The sequence below is a fragment of the Pollicipes pollicipes genome, unplaced genomic scaffold (genome assembly GCF_011947565.3).
Source record: "Pollicipes pollicipes isolate AB1234 unplaced genomic scaffold, Ppol_2.1 Scaffold_7261;HRSCAF=8764_pilon_pilon_pilon, whole genome shotgun sequence".
In the NCBI taxonomy this organism is placed as follows: Eukaryota; Metazoa; Arthropoda; class Thecostraca; order Pollicipedomorpha; family Pollicipedidae; genus Pollicipes; species Pollicipes pollicipes.
The window spans coordinates 29,618,018-29,637,252 of NW_023597054.1; the positions used below are offsets into that span (position 1 = coordinate 29,618,018).

General features: G+C 48.9%; 1 pseudogene; it reads left to right on the plus strand.

The window, feature by feature from the left end:
* Window positions 1-323: 323 nt before the first annotated feature.
* Window positions 324-19,235, plus strand: part of LOC119112812 (uncharacterized) — a 47,375-nt pseudogene continuing 28,463 nt past the window's right edge.

Here is a 19,235-nt window from a genome sequence, read left to right on the forward strand (position 1 = left end):
CTATTGGGCTCGACATGTCGCCGCCCGTGGCAAAGTCTATTAGCTTTAAAACCAAAATAGTTGTCCTGACCACGAGGTTCCGAAATTACATTCAGTTCGATCGTGGTGAAGAACCGCGCTCGAACCTGGCGGGAGGAGGAGGGATAAAGCCCTATGAGTCCCCCTCCCTTGGCTGCGCCTGTGAAGTCAGAGCTGCGGATCAAAGCCTGCCCGCTTGGCGCCGCGGCGGCACAATTGGTGCGCAGTCCACAGCACGGCGCCACTGTCGCGCCGGTGCGTCGGTGCGATGCGCCGCCGTCCGCGTCGGCAGCGGCCGCGGGATCGCCAGTGCCGCCAGTCAGTTCGTTGGTGGGGCTCCCGCAGCGGGGAGCGCCTGGAGACATCGCTAGTGGGCAGGCGGGACGCCCGCCCAACACTGGTGAGTATTGGTCGGCCACCACGTGGTTTGACGTGCGGTCAAACAATGACCCAACGCATTACTCGGAAACGTGTAGCGATAAATGCCATGTGTGGTTGCGTGCAATTTCTGAAAACTGGTCTCGGCCCTTAGGAGAGAACAAAAGTCATAAAATCACGGCGTGTAGCGAGATTAAAATAGCCCAGGTGAACTTGTACTGTGTACACAACTGGCACTGTGTGACGTTCTGAGGCAGTAGCTGACAGTTAGCACCATGCACTAGCTGGTCTCAGTGGTTGTCAAAGACTGTTGAAGGCTGGCTGCTTGTAATTCTTAATTTTTCTAGCTTCCTGAGTGTGTACTTTCTTCCTAAGTGCATGCTCACACCTACTGTGCTTTGTAAAGCTACGGAGCGCATAGGAGCTATTTATATTAACAACTTTATTCTAAATGTGTAAGTCTTGATTAAAACTGATAGAAACCAACGCCCAAAATGTGGCGCACCTGTTAACTAATTCCCAAGAGCACATTATGAAAAAGATGATTGAAATGCCATGCAAAGGGACAGACGCTGGGGCAATGTGATACCCACCTAGGCCCCTACTGACCTCGATATATTTTGCTCTGGAGCAGGGCTGTAGTTTCTTATTCAGCTGGATGGGACTCTAGCCCTCCTCCCCTCTCCAAGTTTGAAAAGACATTTGGTCAAAGTCAGGGAAGGCATGGCTCGCACTTTTTATTTGGGCTTAACTATTTTCTCCGTGCACCCTCCACAAAGTTATGTATAATACTACAGCATCTGGGAAGTCCGACCGCCGCATGATCGGGACTCTTAGGTCAGTGCAGCAGGGGCGGAGGCATTGTTTCCTCCTCAGAGCGGGCCATCCCTTCATAGTTAGCACCGCTTCATCTACTCACCAACGTTCAGTCTGATTAGAGCAATAGAACACTGGGTACTTCAGATTTTGTCTAGTAGGTATCCACATGCTATAAATGTACCAGAATCAGGATTAAAACAAGATTTAGGATGTTATACCAAAAGTTGGCAGTGCTGCGCTAGCAGCATATTTACTTTGTGGCGATCAAGCGTAATCGCGTTTATCAGTCGCAAAACGCTTCAAGTGCGGCGCGTTGGTGAGACAGGTGGCTGGAGGATCGGATTGTTTTAAAGTAATTTCAGAGGCCTGTAGCCTAATCTAGTATATTTTTTTCTTTGCCAGGTTACACTATGTATCGGTTTACACATCGTGACTTATTTCAAACATTTTAAACATTCCCAGAACTCCATAAAAGTTTCGTCTGCTTACCGTTTGTTTTAACTTTAACTGTTTTAATTGTTTTTGTTTTAACTACTGTTAAAGATTGAAAAGCATTTCGGTGTTTTTTTCGGTTTTGAATGGTGTCCCTACTAGGTACTCGCGAGAGGCACCATGCACTGGACCTCGGATCCCACACCAGCCAGCTGGCGACGAACGGTTGTCCCCCCCCCCTCCCCTCCCCCAAAACTCCAGGCTTGATCCGCCCCTGGAGTCCAACCGAAAACCGCCCGCCGCACGCCACCAAAAACATGCCCACCATTCAAACTAATGGGCAGTACAGCAGTCAGCTGCCTACATGAGCAGCTTCATGCCGTCAAATATGGCAAACATGACGGCTTTGTGTCCAGACTACCTCTTTTCTCACTCAGCTCCGTGTTGCGACTTTCCGATAGCGTTGAACGATGCGGATGACACTCTCTGGGCCTGTTCGATGCGGTAGATTGGCGTATGCGGCAGATGCTATATGCTATTGGCGATGAGGCACGCATTTCACGATAAGCGATAGTCTTAGTGGATCGTGGAAAATGGTCCAAAAGCTATACAAACTAAGAACCTAATCGTAAACGAAGACTGCCTCATACAATGCACGCTTTGTAACACATGACATACATACAGCTCAAATTCGAATGTAAACTGCAAAAAACATTGACCACTCACTTGTGTGGTCCACATCACATCGCCACATCACATTGTCCACATCAGCATCGCCTATTCGTTGGATGTTTCTGAAACTTATGGCCCAAAATATAGAATGCATACAATTTGCTCTAAGGCCTTGGCTAACTATAATCATAGCATTGTCAATTTAAAAAAGTTATGTTGCAACCGCGTAATACTTGACACTGAGACAGCTTTTGTGGCGTGGGACAAGCGAGGTCATGACATACGTGACTGGCGTGAGACGAACGAATTGATGACATACGTGACTGGCGTGAGACGAACGAGTTGATGACACACGTGACTGGCGTGAGACGAACGAGTTGGTGACATACGTGACTGGCGTGAGACGAACGAGTTGATGACATGCGTGACTGGTGTGGGACGAGCGACGGTGATGAAATACATGACTGCTACCACCATGCAGATGAAAACGAAGCGCGGATGAAGAATCTTCGGGGACACATACAAATAGTCATCATTATAGCGTTAGAGTATTTCTGCTCCAAGCCTTTGCGGCAGATGGGCCCGGGCGACGGCAGATAGCGTTCGCATTTAATTCTATGCATAACAGTAGGTTTTGAGCCTTGCAATGTGCAGTAATTTTAATCGGTAAAATCAGGTTAACATTATTGCTGGCGGTAATTAAGACATTGCGGACAATGAAAATGTTTCAGGCATAATGCTATTTTTTTAGACATTGGTCACAGGGACCAGGCCTTTTGCCTATGCCTGCCTATGTGGTCTTGGTTCCTTAAGTTTATTTTGCTTAGATCGCGGCTTCTTGTGTTTGCTTGCGTGGCATGTGCATTTGTTTTGAAAAGCGATCTTGCCAGCTGGAGGCGCTTTAGGCGTCAGCAGCCTTCTGCTTAGCGTAGAAAAAACGCGGGAGCCGCTTGTCTTCTAATTCACTATTTTTCCGACGTTACGTCCGTCTGTCTGTAAACACGGACGGTGCGTCTGGCTGTTTGTGCACACATATAGTACGTCTGCCTGTCTGTGGACACATACGGTGCGTCTGCCTGTCGGCGCACACATATGATATGTCTGCCTGTCTGTGCACACATACGGTGCGTCTGCCTGTCGGCGCACACATATGATATGTCTGCCTGTCTGTGCACACATACGGTACGCCTGTCTGTCGGCGCACACATATGATATGTCTGCCTGTCTGTGCACACATGCGGTACGCCTGTCTCTGCACGCAGATGTTGCGTCCGTCTGTCTGTGTACACGTACCGTGCCCCTGTCTGTCTGTGCACACCTGTCTGTTGAGTCTACCTGTCTGTACACGTACGGCGCGGCGTCTACCTGTCTGTGCACGCATGCAGTGCGTCTGGGGACAGATGATGTGTTTGTCTGTCTGTGCACACATGCGGTGCGTCTGCCTGTCTGTGCGCACCGATGATGTGTCTGCCTGTCTGCACACATGCGGTGCGTCTGCCTGTCTGTGCACAACTATGGTGCGTCTGTCCGTCTGTCTGTGCACACAGGCGCTACGTCTGCCTGTGTGTGTACACAGATGGTACCTCTGTCTGTCTGCGCACATGCGATGCGTGTGCCTGTCTGTGCACGTATATGGTGTGCATGCCTGTCTGTGCACACTTGCGGTACGTCCGCCTGTCTGTGCACGCGGATGCGCAGCACAGGCGGTGCCTGGAATGCCCTGAAACGTACTCATTCGATGGGTTCAGCATGCGCAGCGATCCTCGACACAAATTCACGCCCATCCGATACCCGTGTTGGTCAAAGAGTGTGCAAAAAGGGCTATTTTTGCACTTAGCGCGTTGGTACTTTTGGTATATGTAGACGACCTAGGACCTTTGCAAATGCCCAGCCGTTGGAACCATATTATGGCGAGGGCAGTGGTAAGTTGAAGGTTCTCATTGACAAAAAAACGTTATGTGTCTGGTGTAGGTGAATGCGCCGTTCACATTCTGAAGTCTGCTATACGCTATACATTTTTCAACTAAATGCCTTTAATCTTCATGCCATTTTAACTCCGTAACGTGTATAGCTATTACATTAACAGACGTCCGAAGACTAGCTGATGAGCATTCACAAACTGTACTTCCACCTCCACAATGACCCACGTGGCCTCCGGTCGGCGGAACTGAATGTGGAGCAACCCTCTCGAATTCCTTCGAGTTTTGGCGTTCTTGTAAGCAACCAATCAGTGACTGGCCAAATCGAGAAACAGTGTCATGCTTTTTAGCTGTTGACGTTGCGGGTAGAGATGAGCCGGACTCTGGATTCGTTATGTTCTCGCTATTTTCCCAAATGCGGGCGTGTGTAGTGTGCCACGCCATACAGGTTGTGCTTACAAGCTCCCAGTACGACAGAAATAGGCAATACGTCCAGCCCTCTGGCGGAGCAGTCCACAGTTTATTTTCTGCGGCGGCGAGTCACTTCAAGTGCACTACAAGGATGCGCGGTAACTTCTGAATCAAGAAGGTTGTGGACCATTTCTGACGCTTCTGGTACTCGGAGCACACCAGCTTTCCGTCCCCGTCGAGTACCTTCTCTTTGCTGAAGAGGTCGAAGCAAGTCTGAAAGCGCACTCTGCCCGTCTTGAACGGGATCGGTAGGCTCAGGTCCCAGAACGGTCTACGGGTCTAAGTCACTGGGTCTAAACTGGGTCTAAGAACGGGTCTAAAGTCAATGACGCGTGGCCGCACAGCGTGCGCCGCAGCGGGGACTTCGGCTGTCCGGCAAGCAGTTCTTCAGGAGCAGGAAACGCTTCCGGTCTTTCATCAGCTTCAGATGGGGTGGTCGTTCACAGATCTCGCTCACCGAGTCGAAGTGCATAAATATAAACGGACTCCGGATGCCAGCCAGTGTAAGCGGCGCATATACCATGCTTTTTCAGAACACACGCGATCAAATGACACACATTGCCCACACTTTGACCCAATCACTCACAAGAAACCAAAGCAATTGAAATGCACTAGCTTTGCGCAGATAGAAACTTCATGATTCTCCGGGATAAAATATTTTATTTAGCAGCGTCTTCAGCTTGCGTACGTCGAGCGATTCACATATTTTGCAGTGGAAATGGTCTTTGGCTTTTTGCAAAATTTAAACAGCCGGAAGGTTTTCATTACGCTAAATACCATAGTTTTGGTGAGCAGATAGGCAATGATCATGTATGGGAGTCTTAGAAGTTGGTATTTTTGCGCCCAGAACGTACTCGTAAAACGTAGCCGAATGAGCCTTTTTGATTCACCAACATGCGATGCCTGTTCTCATGTGTCAAACAAGTTTTGCAATACAATACGCCAGACGCCAGACATTTACCTTTCTGGCCTGACATTCACCCATTGCAAATTACCCGATGATCATGCAGGTTTTGGGAAAACCGACCAAACCAGATTTTTTCGAAGCATTGTGGTTTTGTCATGCTACCCGTACATTAAGAATATTCTTTTTGGCAGCTAATTTGACCCTCATACTCAAAGCTTCATCCGCATAAGTGTAGTGTTTCCTCGTCCTGCTCCACGTCCGCTCATGACTCAGCTAAACGCAGCAGCCTGATAAAGGGCATGACATTTCGAGCTCAGCCAATAACAAAGCGAACGGAGACCGTCACTGGACAGACCACCTTGCACCACCCCGGCCCTCGTTTTACACTGGACTCCCCCGGCCCGGCCCGGCGCACCCCACCCCACTGGTGGTCTGCGTGCTCGCGGCCGCCCATCGACTTAACGTGACAGTGCTCTCCTGCAGCACGCCGCGCTGTCGAGCGTATCCGTAGCATCCGGCCGCGCGTAGCGAAAGACGGTACGGCCTCCGAACTCCGTACAGACTTAGATACTACGGTAGGGTAATGTAAGAAAGCCACCTAGGCTGAAAATTTTATTTGCTCCTCTGATCCCGTTGGTGAAGTCGATGATGCTAATCTCTTTGGTGTTGATGTTGATGTTCTTGCTGATGCCGATGGTCTTGTTGATGTTGATGTTCTTGTTGGTCGTGATATTTACGCTGCCGTTTTTTTCTCGATGTTGTTGCCCTTCTCAATGTCGTTGAGTGATTTCTCGATGAATGCGACGAACAAGTTGTTTGATGTAGCCGTTTGCCTCGAACAGTTTTTGTTTAAACGAGCAGTCTCTAGCAGTGACACAGTGGTATAGACGGTATGGTACGCTGAATATTTGAACGGATAAGGTCTTTTCTATAGACATGGAATGTGTTGATGTGTAATGGATGATAATCTGAGAATGGTTAGCTTTGATGAAGGGTTCAGAAGAACATGTGAAGTTTGCATCCGCCGTCACGAATACATTCAAGAATGCAAGCTTTTACAATTAGGCTTGCCAGTGGGGGAGCCCGTGTAGTGGGCTTGCCGCGGAGGAGCCCCGCGCGGTAAGCTTGGCCGCGGAGGAGCCCCGCGTAGTAGGCTTGGCCGCGGAGGAGCCCCGCGTGGTAAGCTTGGCCGCGGAGGAGCCCCGCGTGGTAAGCTTGGCCGCGGAGGAGCCCCGCGTGGTAAGCTTGGCCGTGGAGGAGCCCCGCGTAGTAGGCTTGGCCGCGGAGGAGCCCCGCGTAGTAGTAAGCTTGGTCACTGAGGAGCCCCGCGTAGTAATCTTAGTCGTGGAGGAGCCCCACGTAGTAGGCTTGGCCGTGGAGGAGCCCCGCGTGGTAAGCTTGGCCGTGGAGAAGCTCCGCGTAGTAGGCTTGGCCGGGGAAGAGCTCCGCGTAGTAGTAGTAGGATTGGCCGTGGAGGAGCCCCCGCATAGTACGCTTGGCTGTGGAGGAGCCCCGGCGTAGTAGGCTTGGCTGTGGAGCCCCGCGAGGAAATAGGCTTGGCCGTGGAGGGCCCCCGCGTAATAAGCTTGGCCGCGGAGGAGCCCGCGTAGTAGTATGCTTGGTCGTGCAGGGCCCCCGCATAGTAGCAGGCTTAGCCGTGGAGTGTCCCCTATGTGGTAGGCTTGATCGTGGAGGAGCCCCGCGTAGTAATAGGTTTGGCCGGGGTTCGCTCGACGTTCGCTGTCGGCGCAGCTGTCCTGTTATTGAAAATACTCGCCAGCGTGCTATAAGAACGCTGCCGTTGGGCCGCACTGCCCCCGAATTCCAATCTCCGGGGTAACACTTTGAGGAGCACTCGAATTCCCATTTCAATCAACTTGTCCGGTAGGAAGTCGGTGATCGCTCCGTCGTGTCGACCGTACCAGCAGTTTTCGGCCTTCGCCACCGATGGGCCCGTCCGGCGACAGCATCTGCATCCTCCTCGCCCATTTTGCGCATGGGAACACATTCACTGTGATATGACATGTACCCTACGGCCGGACCGGTCGAGGATGTCTGCGTGTGGCCGGCGTGTCGAGCATGTCACGGTCCAGAAAGCATAGGGCTGGAATATGGGCTCAGCGTGTTCCCCGTATAACCAACATCAAAATGTGTTAAAATGCTCGTAGTTCCTCCCGAGTTTCACTAATAGTTTAAAATATCGGGTCTGGACAGAATGGGCAAGCTGATGACATGTCGTGCCCAATATTTCTCCATCTAGAATTGCAGTCGGCTGTCTAGCTAAAGTCGGCTGCTGTTCCTATGGCCATGGGGGATCAGGTCGACCCGAACCAACTCCGTCAGCTTTTTGTGCGTCGTTGTTAGGGCTAAGGATTTCATTTCCGCTAGATAGAGGAGATAGCACGCCAGTGCAAACCGCGCTAGGCGTCTCTTTGCGCTGCATACTGGGCTACTACCGCACCTGCATCGCGAATGTCGCGGGCGTCGCGCCGAGCTTGTTGCTAGATATGGTCTGTATGTGCGGACCCCTGTTATTGCTCACCGAGTCACTCCAACATAACAGTCAGTGTTATTTCCTATGCCAGTCAGCCAGTAAATACAAAGCTGAGACTTAAGTAATTAGCGTAGTGGCCAGTTTATTGCAGCCTCATTTGCCTGAAAGCTCTTGACATGCTCGTCGCCAGGCTGCAGGCTGCTTCGCCGGGTAACATTGCCTTGCCATCGGAGTACATCTGCTGACTCGGTGCCCAATCGGCTTACGGTGGTCTGTTCTCATAACGCCATTGACCATCGACAAAAGCGGAGCGTTGGCAGGTTTCCTGGCTCGCCTCTGAACAGACACTGCGGGCTTATGAGCGAGGGCCAGCCGCAGGTCCGCCCCCAGGTGCAGCGAGCTAGCCACTACACTGGCGGTATAGGCCGCAGCCAGGCTTCGTGAGGAAGAGGAGATACGCAGTCGGGCATTCAACTGCCCACTGATCACTAGGGTGCACAGAACTGACCGTCACGATCGCCGGGAGCAGGCTGCAGGAGACGCTGTGACTTCGCTGTTACGGTTACGCACGTCCTGTGCATAGTTTGGACTAATCATGTCATGTCTGTCGCCGCCCCGCACTGCTATCCCAGCGCTGGCCAAGGCCAGGCGCCGTAACGTTACGAGTTGTGATGCTTCACCCCTTCGTTCACCTCCCGAGCTTCTGACATCACAGCCGGCTATGCAAGCTTAGAGCACATTGTTAGCTTAATACGCGCATGTGAGTGCGTTACATGTGAGTGCGTTGCCGGTGACACAAGGGTGGGACCCCATGATCGACACGGAAACTCTTAGAGGGATGCATCATGCATTGGTCGCTCCCCTGACGCCAAAGGCTCCCTGACCCGGCCATTTGTCCCAGATAGACGAACGGGCCCTCATTGATGCGAAATATCACATATCGTCGCAATCGTCCAATAAAGCACTCCATTGTCGCGTTGTGGACTCACATCGTAAACTTTCATTTCCTCTTGCGTAATCAGAGGGCCTCGACCAACGTATGAAGCCCCGACTTTCGGGGTCCCGTCCCTGTCCCTTTCCAACAAATGTTGCGGTGGCTGACTCGAGGCCCCTTGCAAACAATGGGCCCAGTATTTTAAGGCATCGTAAGCCCCTGACCAACAAAGATGCTCTCTTCGCTTCAGGGGTCCCAAACAGGGACGCAACTTTCCCCCAAAAGATCAGCCCTCAGCCCAGCCCGCCCGCCTACATCGTAATCCAGCCCGCAAAAGCCCTCCATGCTATAATGCTGATCCGCCATTTACCTGCAAATGCTAATTTATTGCGAGGTGCATGATATCATTTCATCTTAATGTTAGACGAATACACTTAAAATGTGCATTACAAAGCTGGCCATCTCGTTGAATGCATATCATTATTTGACTAGCACCAGTGATGTTACTCAGAGAGCAGCAATCGAAGTGCCTGCACGATGGAATTCATAATATACCGAAGCAGAGCTTAAACACTTTGATTGCGGTTTTCAACCACAAATGAGAATGATAAGGGTGGAAATTAAATATGCCCATCACCGAAATGTCCTGAAGGCTTTAAAATTCTACTTCATCTCCACAGATCGCAGGCCATTTCTTTAAAATTGCACGCCCCAGCTGATAGCTTTGCACCGAGGGAGTAACACATGCTGGCTGTTTCAAGTCATGCGAAGTGTCACTTCATTACGAATGCACATAAGCTCAGTCATTATTCCACTTTCGTCACAGTCGCCACGGTGTCATATTTCTCATTGAAAAGGCACAGCCAGCCTCCCATATGGTGTTTGCTGTCCTCAAGTGGATACTGCATGTGGCCGCACCATATAAAAACTACATCGTAGCATTGACCTAATCCTGATTTTTTATCATACCACTATCTGTGTTCCAGTCCACAACAATCCCTACGCCGCTCCTATGATATGGCCTTCAATGCAAGGAAAGCAATAATATTTGTCCACGAATAGTTGCCCCTCCAGTGCTTTCATCGACATTTAGTAATGCCATAAAAACCATGAAATATTGTTGCATCTGTAAAAATACCTTCGTGAAAATAACCAAAAGTTGCCAAAATACTTTCCAGGAACTCTTTCTACAGCACAAAAACCCTTTTTTGTAATAACCTACATGAAATTGGGCTCAAGGAGCTTGGGGGACATACTAGCCGTTGGGGCCCAGATTGGACATGGTGGTTGGGGTGGCACTGCCCTACCCAAAGGAATGGAAATCGACGCCCATGGCAGTGAAGACCAGTCTGATGCATTTCAACGCATGCCAATAGTTACAGCGGGATGTGCACATCATTTCTTATGCTTGCCTCTATGTTTCCAAATGGGGCATATTCCCTTTAAAAGCAATCAGATTCATTCAAAACAAGGTCAGCAAGTTCAGTGTAGCCTCAGCATGCTTATCAGACGTCCATGTTACAAATCAACGTAAGTATTCCAAGTGACTCACACATTCATAACGTGATACGAATGACCTTCTTAGAGACCACATTTCACAATGCATATGTGATCGAGGGTGCAACACTCTTTGAGCCTGTGCATGACGTAGGAACATCATGACGCCGCGAGGTGTATCGTTGTCGATCACGAGGTCGTGATGTTATTTGCGGACTGGTTCATGATCGTTGGAGTATGTTTTATTTTACTAACTTGCACCTCTTAAAAGGTGCAAAGAAATTTGTGCACGGCATTGCAAGGCGTTGCATGACATTGCAAGGTATTGTGCAGACCCATGCGGTTATCGAGTGAAATTCCGCTACACATGTATGACATGTCACAATCACTATCGCACATCGCATGAAAACCCCAACACAAACTGATCCAGTGAATACAAAAGCACGAACATGTTTATTGTTATTGCTTGTTTTTGCTGCACAAGGATATAGGGCTTTTAAAGGCTTCACTGGTACGCACTTGATGCCGATGTGATCAATTAGTCCTGATAATCTTGACACCTTGGCACTTTGCAGTAACGGAGCCACGCGTTTTGTTCCGGGCCACAATATTCTCCAGCGCGGGTAAACGACCTAAATTGTCTTCCTGCATCGTTAAACCAGCAGTGTTTTAAATACATTCTTTTAAACATACACTCAATGCAGTGCCTTTCGTTCATCGTGGAAAGTAGTTTTCACGAATTGCTTAACCAGGAGGGCACTCATACATCGTGGCGAACACATTCTCGCGCGTGCTCCATCATACAAGTGGAGTATTTGGCTTTCGCATTATCGTAGGTTGTTACCATACGGGCGTCTAGAGTACGGTTCTGGCCTAACACTTGCCGGATCTCCTTAGAATGCGTCGTGTCGCTCAACGCAAATAGTCAGGATCTACTTCAGTGCCTTTGCATGGAAAAGTCGGATTGTCTAAAGAATGTCGATCAATGCGACGCCGACGCGTTGAGATCAGCTGGCTTGCAGCCGAGGCTTAGAGTCAGGACATCGCCGTGATGTTCACGCCCGCTGCAACACAGGAATGACGGGAACAAAGGTCCGATTGCAAGGCCGCATACGCAGGTGGAGAGAGTACGGTATCAGAGTACAGTGCACAGTACAGTAGAGAAAGTACAGTATCGCCGCTGACACATGCCAACGTGAGGCGTCGACAGGGGCTCAGGCAAGGCCAAAGACCAACACTTGTCGACGGACAAGTGAATGAAAACGCGCCGGTCCGGTCTGGGGTTGATGTGGACGCGAAGCATGGAGCATCGAACCGAAAGGGCTGCCGGTCAGGCGCGTAACGGCCACGGTCGGCTTCGGGTGTGAAAGCGACAGAGCCGAAGACATCTAGTATGCATTTAGCATGCGCTTGGGCGGGGTCAATTTGACGCCCCGAAAGTTTTTCCAGAACAATTTCCGAGAGGTGCGGCGTAGCGTAGCTGCTCCAATTTTTTTAACAGTGAGGGAACTTTAAAAAAGATGAAAATTGGAGGTAATTTGTAAGGTCGCTGACCTGTGGCAGGTCGAAGTTAGGCCGAAGTTGTCAGCGAAGGTAATTTCTGGGTAATCGCTCAATCGGATGTAATAACGGAGTGTTAGATGAAGCCATACAGCCCTAAGATAGTTTCTAAGACAGACAGGCAATTTAATTTAGGCTTTTGACAAATTTCATTCATCGGCCATTCCGTACGGAGGCCAGACCGAGGTCAAAACCAACCTGCTTTTCATTGGTTGTTTGGATGGGTAGTTTCTGGTGCTGAGTTAGGTTTTCGATAAAATCGACCATAGTGGACATCTTCCATGAACTTATGAAAGGTCAGAAAGGCCACTGACCAAAAATGACCCATATCAACAGTTTTTTTTTTTTAGGAACGTACCGCCTAGCGCAATCCTTCACCCTTATTCAACTTCAAAATCAAAGCAATCTCGTAGCTTTTTGGTCACCATGACCCTGTTAAAGGTCGAACAAGGTCACTTATCTCAAATAAACAATAGTGACATTTTGCTTAGAAAAGGTATCTAGGTTCAAGGCGGCTGCATGAGGAGGTTTGGGGCTGTTTGGACACCAACCTGGAGTTTGACCTCCTTGTTTGACCTTATGTTACCCAAAAGTCACGACCTAAAAGCCTCAAATTTTGAGACGAGTGAGGTCGCAAACGTTCAGTCAACACTATAAATTCAGCATCTCTTAGCTTTTGAGCACTCAGCAGGTCAGAGTAACCTCAAGCCGAGGGTGTGGCATTCAGCCGGTCAGCTGGACGTGCGTTAATTAGAACCTCCAGCGAGATCACCCATTAGGGAGGCTGCAGCTCGATCGCACTCATTGAAACTGAGTGAGGCGCGCAGCTGATCTTCGCGTCGGGGAAGCGTGTTAAGGCGCATGCTAGCATAAAAAGGCGACTTATGTGGCATGAGGTGAGCTGGGCGATAACAGGCATGAGAGCTATCAATTATCATCAAGGTGATGATACCATAACCGAAGCTAACTGAAAAGATACTTTTGAAACCCCCCACAAAGACGGACAGTAGGCAGGGGCTCACTGCTGTAGCGCTTGTGCGCTAGCTCACCAAAGTGGCTTCAAAATTGCCCGCGTACGTGCCTCAGCAGAACTGACAGTTTCGCCGAAGGAATAATCTTGCGCGTTTGATGACTTGATCAAAAAATTGCAAAAACGCAAGTGCTTTGGATGAATGATAACCACAGCGAGGTAAATCATACGCACGTGTAATTTCCATTACCAGAATGTCTGTCGGGTTGGCTTCGTATTGCTACATTTGAAACCGGTCTCGAGAAATGTGAAGTTGCACGCAATAAAGCTGATAATTGGCATACACACGTTATGCCTATGGGTCGCATTCCTCGGATCAATCTTTCGATCGATGCCATGGTTCAGTGATTTATAGATTATCAGTCGCTTGTAGACGGTCAGTGTTTTTAGGCGGTGCACCGCTGACCTACGCTTTCGGAGATCTGACTGAAATTTCTGAAAAGAAAGAGTTTGTAGACAGTAGCCGGCTCGCCTGCAACGTGCAGTTGGTGTCACGCCTCATCAGTTCCAGCCCGAGATCTTCTCTGAAATTGCATACAATCACATCATCACGTGTGATTGATGACGACGACGACGACGACGACGAGGAAAGCCCTTTACAACCCATATTGTACAAACAGTAGCGTGCGCCCGAAGCAATGCTCGTAATGCCCCCGATAAGTGCTGGCGGTACGTGCCCCCCCCCCCCTTCCCCATGCACATACGCGTGCCAGGTTAATGACATGTTTTAATTTGTGCGTGAGTAAATGTTGACAGCTTGACATTACACATATGCACATAAAACACATGAACATACAATTTTTTACGGCTCGCAAGAAATTGCGCTCGTTTACGGTGCGCATAGCCCGGTGTGCAGTGAATAGTTTTTGAGTTGAGCCCCGACCACCACCATCACCACGATAAAAACTCTACATGATAAGCACATTTTTAACTTCGGTGGCAAATCTAGCCTACACCAAAAATCAAACATAGACTTTAGACTTAAAATTAGACTTAAGGCTTATAGCACCAAGATATCCTTAAATGAAGGTAACAAAACACAAAAACCTGATTTATGACTGAAGTGTAATGGATTTGGCGGTTTCAAATTGTTATGTTCCTGACTTGTGATGAGCTAAAGGAAAGCCAATTTTTGGCCGACATTTTTACTTACCTAGGCAATACTTATTCCACGTCGGATCTGAGAGCAATGAAGTTGTAACTTTTTGGAAATCTCCATCACTAAACAACATGGCGTCGTCGTACACATTAGAATTGCGCTAAAGTAAACTTGATCTGTAATCTGGGGTGGATCGTGTGTTACTGCATGTGCATTTGCGGTGTGTTTTATTTGTTTGTGTGTACTAAACCTGCATGGTGTTCATGTTTAAGCCTTGGATGTTCAGCCTTAAGATGCTGCTACTATGCTGTGAAATGTCGTTAGTAGTCAATATATGCGTATATATATATATATATATATATATATATATATATATGTATATATACATATATGTATACCCACACCTATACTATCGTTTATCTGCGCATGCATATGGGGACTTTGGGTATTGAAAACCTGCAAGGCTTAGTGTTTTATTTTCGGTGTGCCTTTCCAACGTTTCTGCTGAACCAGCGATGGAGCGTACCACCCGCAGCCATCCTTCACTTCATGCATAAATGAGCCAATGAAGTACCAATGCAGTCACATGCCACCAGTGGAGGACGCGCCTCTATTCTCACTCAGTCTCAACGGGAAACGGCTGCCGTCGCGCTTAAATTAAATAAAAAATACATATTTTCCGCAGTGCTGAAATAACCTGTTTTAAATTCACCCTTTACACGTCAGCCAATCACCGGGTTCAGCTGGTTGGCTGACGGACGCTGTACGCGCATGCGAGCATTGGGACACGGGATGATCTGCTCTACCGACTCCCAATTCACCACGCCCCGGAGTGAAGATGGTGTTGCGCAGTGGTCAAAGTGTAGAGAGCTCACAAGCATAACTGGAAATGCGGCCTGATGACAGGTGAAACACCACTCCTCACTCCACATCTAGAGCGGACGAAACGTAAATGGAGGGATTTTCCCGGAGATGAGGTGCTCCAAACTTATGCAAAGGTGTGCGCCAACCCCAAGTGTAGACACACCTTATAGCCTATCCAGATAACTGTTCTCAAGCCCGAGCAGGGAGGCACCCTTGACCCAGTTCACGAAACGACAGAGTCAAAAGAAAACCTAACGTCCAGACGAAGTTTTGCCTTTAACTTCTGAGCGACGTCGTTGGGAGCTGAAACAAGGTATCTGACAGTTTAGACATCTCACGGGGTCTATCCTAATGCTGGGGAAAGGGCGGCATCCGAACCGTAGCAGAGGAACACCCGTATCGACAACGCAACGCGCCCGTATTGTGGGATATTGCTTGCCTGAAAAGCACGCATTCGTACCGACAGCAAAATGCATTGCTGCCGACAGGGCCATCTAAAAAATAAATAAGCATGTTGTGGAATGGCTGTCACTTTGGTAAATGAACTCTCTTTCGCTGCCGTGATTGAGTATTTCCTTACATAATGACAGTTATTAACCGTCACCACGTGGGGTCTTTCACGACCGCCTGTGGCGGCTAGATCTGGCTTCGAACTAATATCAGACGCCATTAGTTGGCGCATATAGATTCGAGGCCAATCGACAGCACCGTCCTTTTTCGTCGTGAAGGAGACAAGCTGAAGTCATTTGTGCAACGTATGGCGTTACACGTTACAAGAGCATCCCCACAGCGATGCGTATTACCGAGTGCAACCGAACCTGTGGGGGACGTAGTTTCGTTTGCTGACCGTTAATACTGGCACCACGGGGAAATATCCCATTTCCTGTCTCCAGAAATGTGGTTATAGGATGTCGCCGTTCAAGGTGAAACTGAAGGCATATCAGGTTGCGTCAGGAGCAGCCAAGTCAAATCATGTCATTGGAATTTATGTTGTGACTGGCGTCCGGATCAATAAATTGACATTGACCGGGGTTTTACGATGCAGGGAACGGTTACTCCAGATTGAGCCTCGTGGGTTGCTAGGTTCTTGAGATAGAAACAATGCCGCAAGTAAGTTTTATGCTGTTGTTTGGGCCTGCATTGTTGCAACTAGAAACATCTTTCACTTTATGCTTGGTGCGGTCAACCATTTTAACACGCGCCCGTGTGGACGGTTGGATACCGTTCGCTCGGGTGGGGTCAATTTGACCCCACTGAGACCTCAAGAACTAAGAGACCTAGAGACATCAAGTTCACAGAGCACATTGGGCTGTACGTGAATTCACTTAGATCAAAGTTTGAGGTTCCTAGGTCATGAACTTTGTGTCAAATAAGTCAAATAAGGTCAAATTCCAGTTCGGTCTCCAAAGTGCCCCCAGAACCTAGATAGCTGTTTCTAAGCAAGAGGTCACATGCTCATTTAAGATCAGTGACGTTGTTTACCCTCTTGAAGGTCATGGCGACCAAAATGATACAGCACTGCTTTGAGTTTTGCATTGGAATAAGCGACAAAGATTACGCTAGGTAGTACGGTTCTAGAAACAAAATGTTGACCCGGGTGTTTTAGGTCAGTGACATATTCTGACCTTTAAGATGTCTTTGGGAGATTTATGATGCGGTTCCTGCCATCAGTAAATTTGAAATGAACACCGGGAACTGCCGCATACAGCAAGTCCTAGGGTAATAAAACCAGTTGCTTCTGACCTTGGTCTGACTTTCATACCTGACCCTAGGTCGATAGAATTTGTTCATTCGTTTGTCGTGCTGCCTAAGAAAGTATCTGAAGTATGTATGGCTACTTCTAACACTCCACTGCTGCAATCGATTGAACATTTGCGTAGAAATTGTCTTCGCTGAGTACATGGCCTGGCTTTGACCTGGCGTAGGCCAGCGACCATGCGAGGTACGTCCAATTTTCTTTTAACCAAACGATGCGCTATTTAATTTTCTAGAGTCATGCAAATTTTTGGTGCGGCTACACCGCCCCGTTTGGAAACCATGGCGTAAAAACTTTTGAGGATCAAATTTACCCCCGCCGTAGCGCGTGTTAGAGTAGTGTACACCGTGTACACAGTGTACTCTTTGTTCCTTTTGCACACTTTTTGCTTGTAACTGCGTCAGACGCGTGCGATTTGATCAGCTGTACCAGTTGTCTCAAAATCCTTATGAATGGCTTGGAAGTTTGATCTGAAGTAGCCGATCCTGTGGGATAAATTCATTTTGACTCCCTGCTCACCGCTGTGAAGGTAATGCATTTCACTGATCTTGTTTTTCAACGTGGGTGTTTTGCAACGTTTGCAACCCACTGATGTATTAAACTTTTGTGTAGTAAATGCTACGAAAGCTTAAAACACTTTGTCTAGACATTGCTCGCAGAGCCTCCCCAAGGAGTTACCGCCAACCCTGCTGTCACCTCCCGACGAGTTTTCGAATTGCACCACGTGTCCGCAGTGGTGCCGCAGCAGCACTCTGGCCGTGATCACCAGCATTATGATGATGATCATCATCATCCGTTTATTACTAGGGTTTGGGTATAGATGGCTTAATGCGTGACCGGAGTCAATGGTTCCATGTTATGCGATAAAAACGATGTTGGTGAAATGATGCGATAAAAACATGGTGAAACACCAAGAACACAGGAAGCGCGCACAGAAGCAAACACTGCCACTAATGACGCATTAGACAAGTCTCGAGATGAACATAGCACGGCCCTGCGAGGCACGAGAGCTGGTGACATGCGATTTCAGGACGAGGAGTGTATTCGCGGCGACCCGAACGACCCATTGAATACCGTCTACGTCATAACTCATAGGATCTGCGCCTTTTGGTGTTCGCAGCGGCCCGAACGACAGATATTCTACATGACGTCAGATGGAACTGTTGCCAAACGCGCGGAATATTTTTTTCTGTTACTTGAGCAAAGTGTGACAGAAATGCCACAGCGGATTCAATTGTAAACAAAACATGTTTTTCCTCTCATGTGGTTCTGCCTCTCAGTCTGAGGTGTGGCTGCCGCCTGCTACCTCAATCAAGTGCAAAGTGTGATTTTCGCGATCTGGATCGTCTTGTGGGTGCGGGGCTGGGATGACATTGGATCGGCTTTGGAGTAGCTGGGCTGGCGCGGCATAAGTGATCCTATTGCATGCCATGACAACGCTAGCGTCTTCAGCGTTTTAAATGACCACTGAACCCCGGTGGTGGTCCAGTCGCTGCCGACCCCTCCCACCGTTGTTAGTCTGCGGGTCACGAAGTCGGTGGTGGCTGCCATTTTGGGGTTTCCTGCTTTCTGGCTTAGTCGCAACAACTGTATGAATTTATTGTATTATATTGTCGCCATTATTACATTGTCGCGCAGGACATTGTCGTGCTGTACGGCATCGTCCTAGAATCGCCTGCCGCCGGTCGCTGTGACCTTGCGGTGCCGCGCTGTCTTCATGTCTAGGCTTGACCAATGTGGCAAAGAGGGTGATGTTTGCTTTTGTGCGCTCGTAACACGATAGTGGTATGTTTTTTATCGTTGTCGCATGTTCGCTTTTATCGTATAGTATGGAGCCCATTGACTCGAATGCAACATTAAACCATAGATCTGGGACGATTCGTAATGGACGCAGGGCAATTATGATCATGATGGTAGCGACCGCGGCCAGAGTCTTGCTGTGGTACGCTGCAGTCACACGGTGTGGTTGAAAAACTCGTCGACAGAGGGCAGCACAATCGGTAAAAATTTCTTGCGGATCTGGGTTATGCGAGGGTCTGCGCATGACCGCTCGCGTCGAACTACCGCTGTTCACCATGTGACGCGTAAACGGCCCGTTTCAGGCTGCTGGGGGCTGGCCAGCCATGTCGTCAGCATACGCCACGACCGCCCTGGCCATTGTGCTCTTCGCCCACGGTATGTCAGCTATGTCACACATGCGCCGCGCAGCCTGGGAAGCCTGCACTGGAGATCAGTTTTTGTACTTGGATGGATTTGTCTGAATCAGGATGAGATGGCATGACTCGATGGCACGTGCGGCATGTTCTCTTGAGCTGAATCGTTTGATATGTTCTGCAATCTGTAGTTCAACGGTTATGATGTTTTTACGTGAAGGCTAACCTTGGG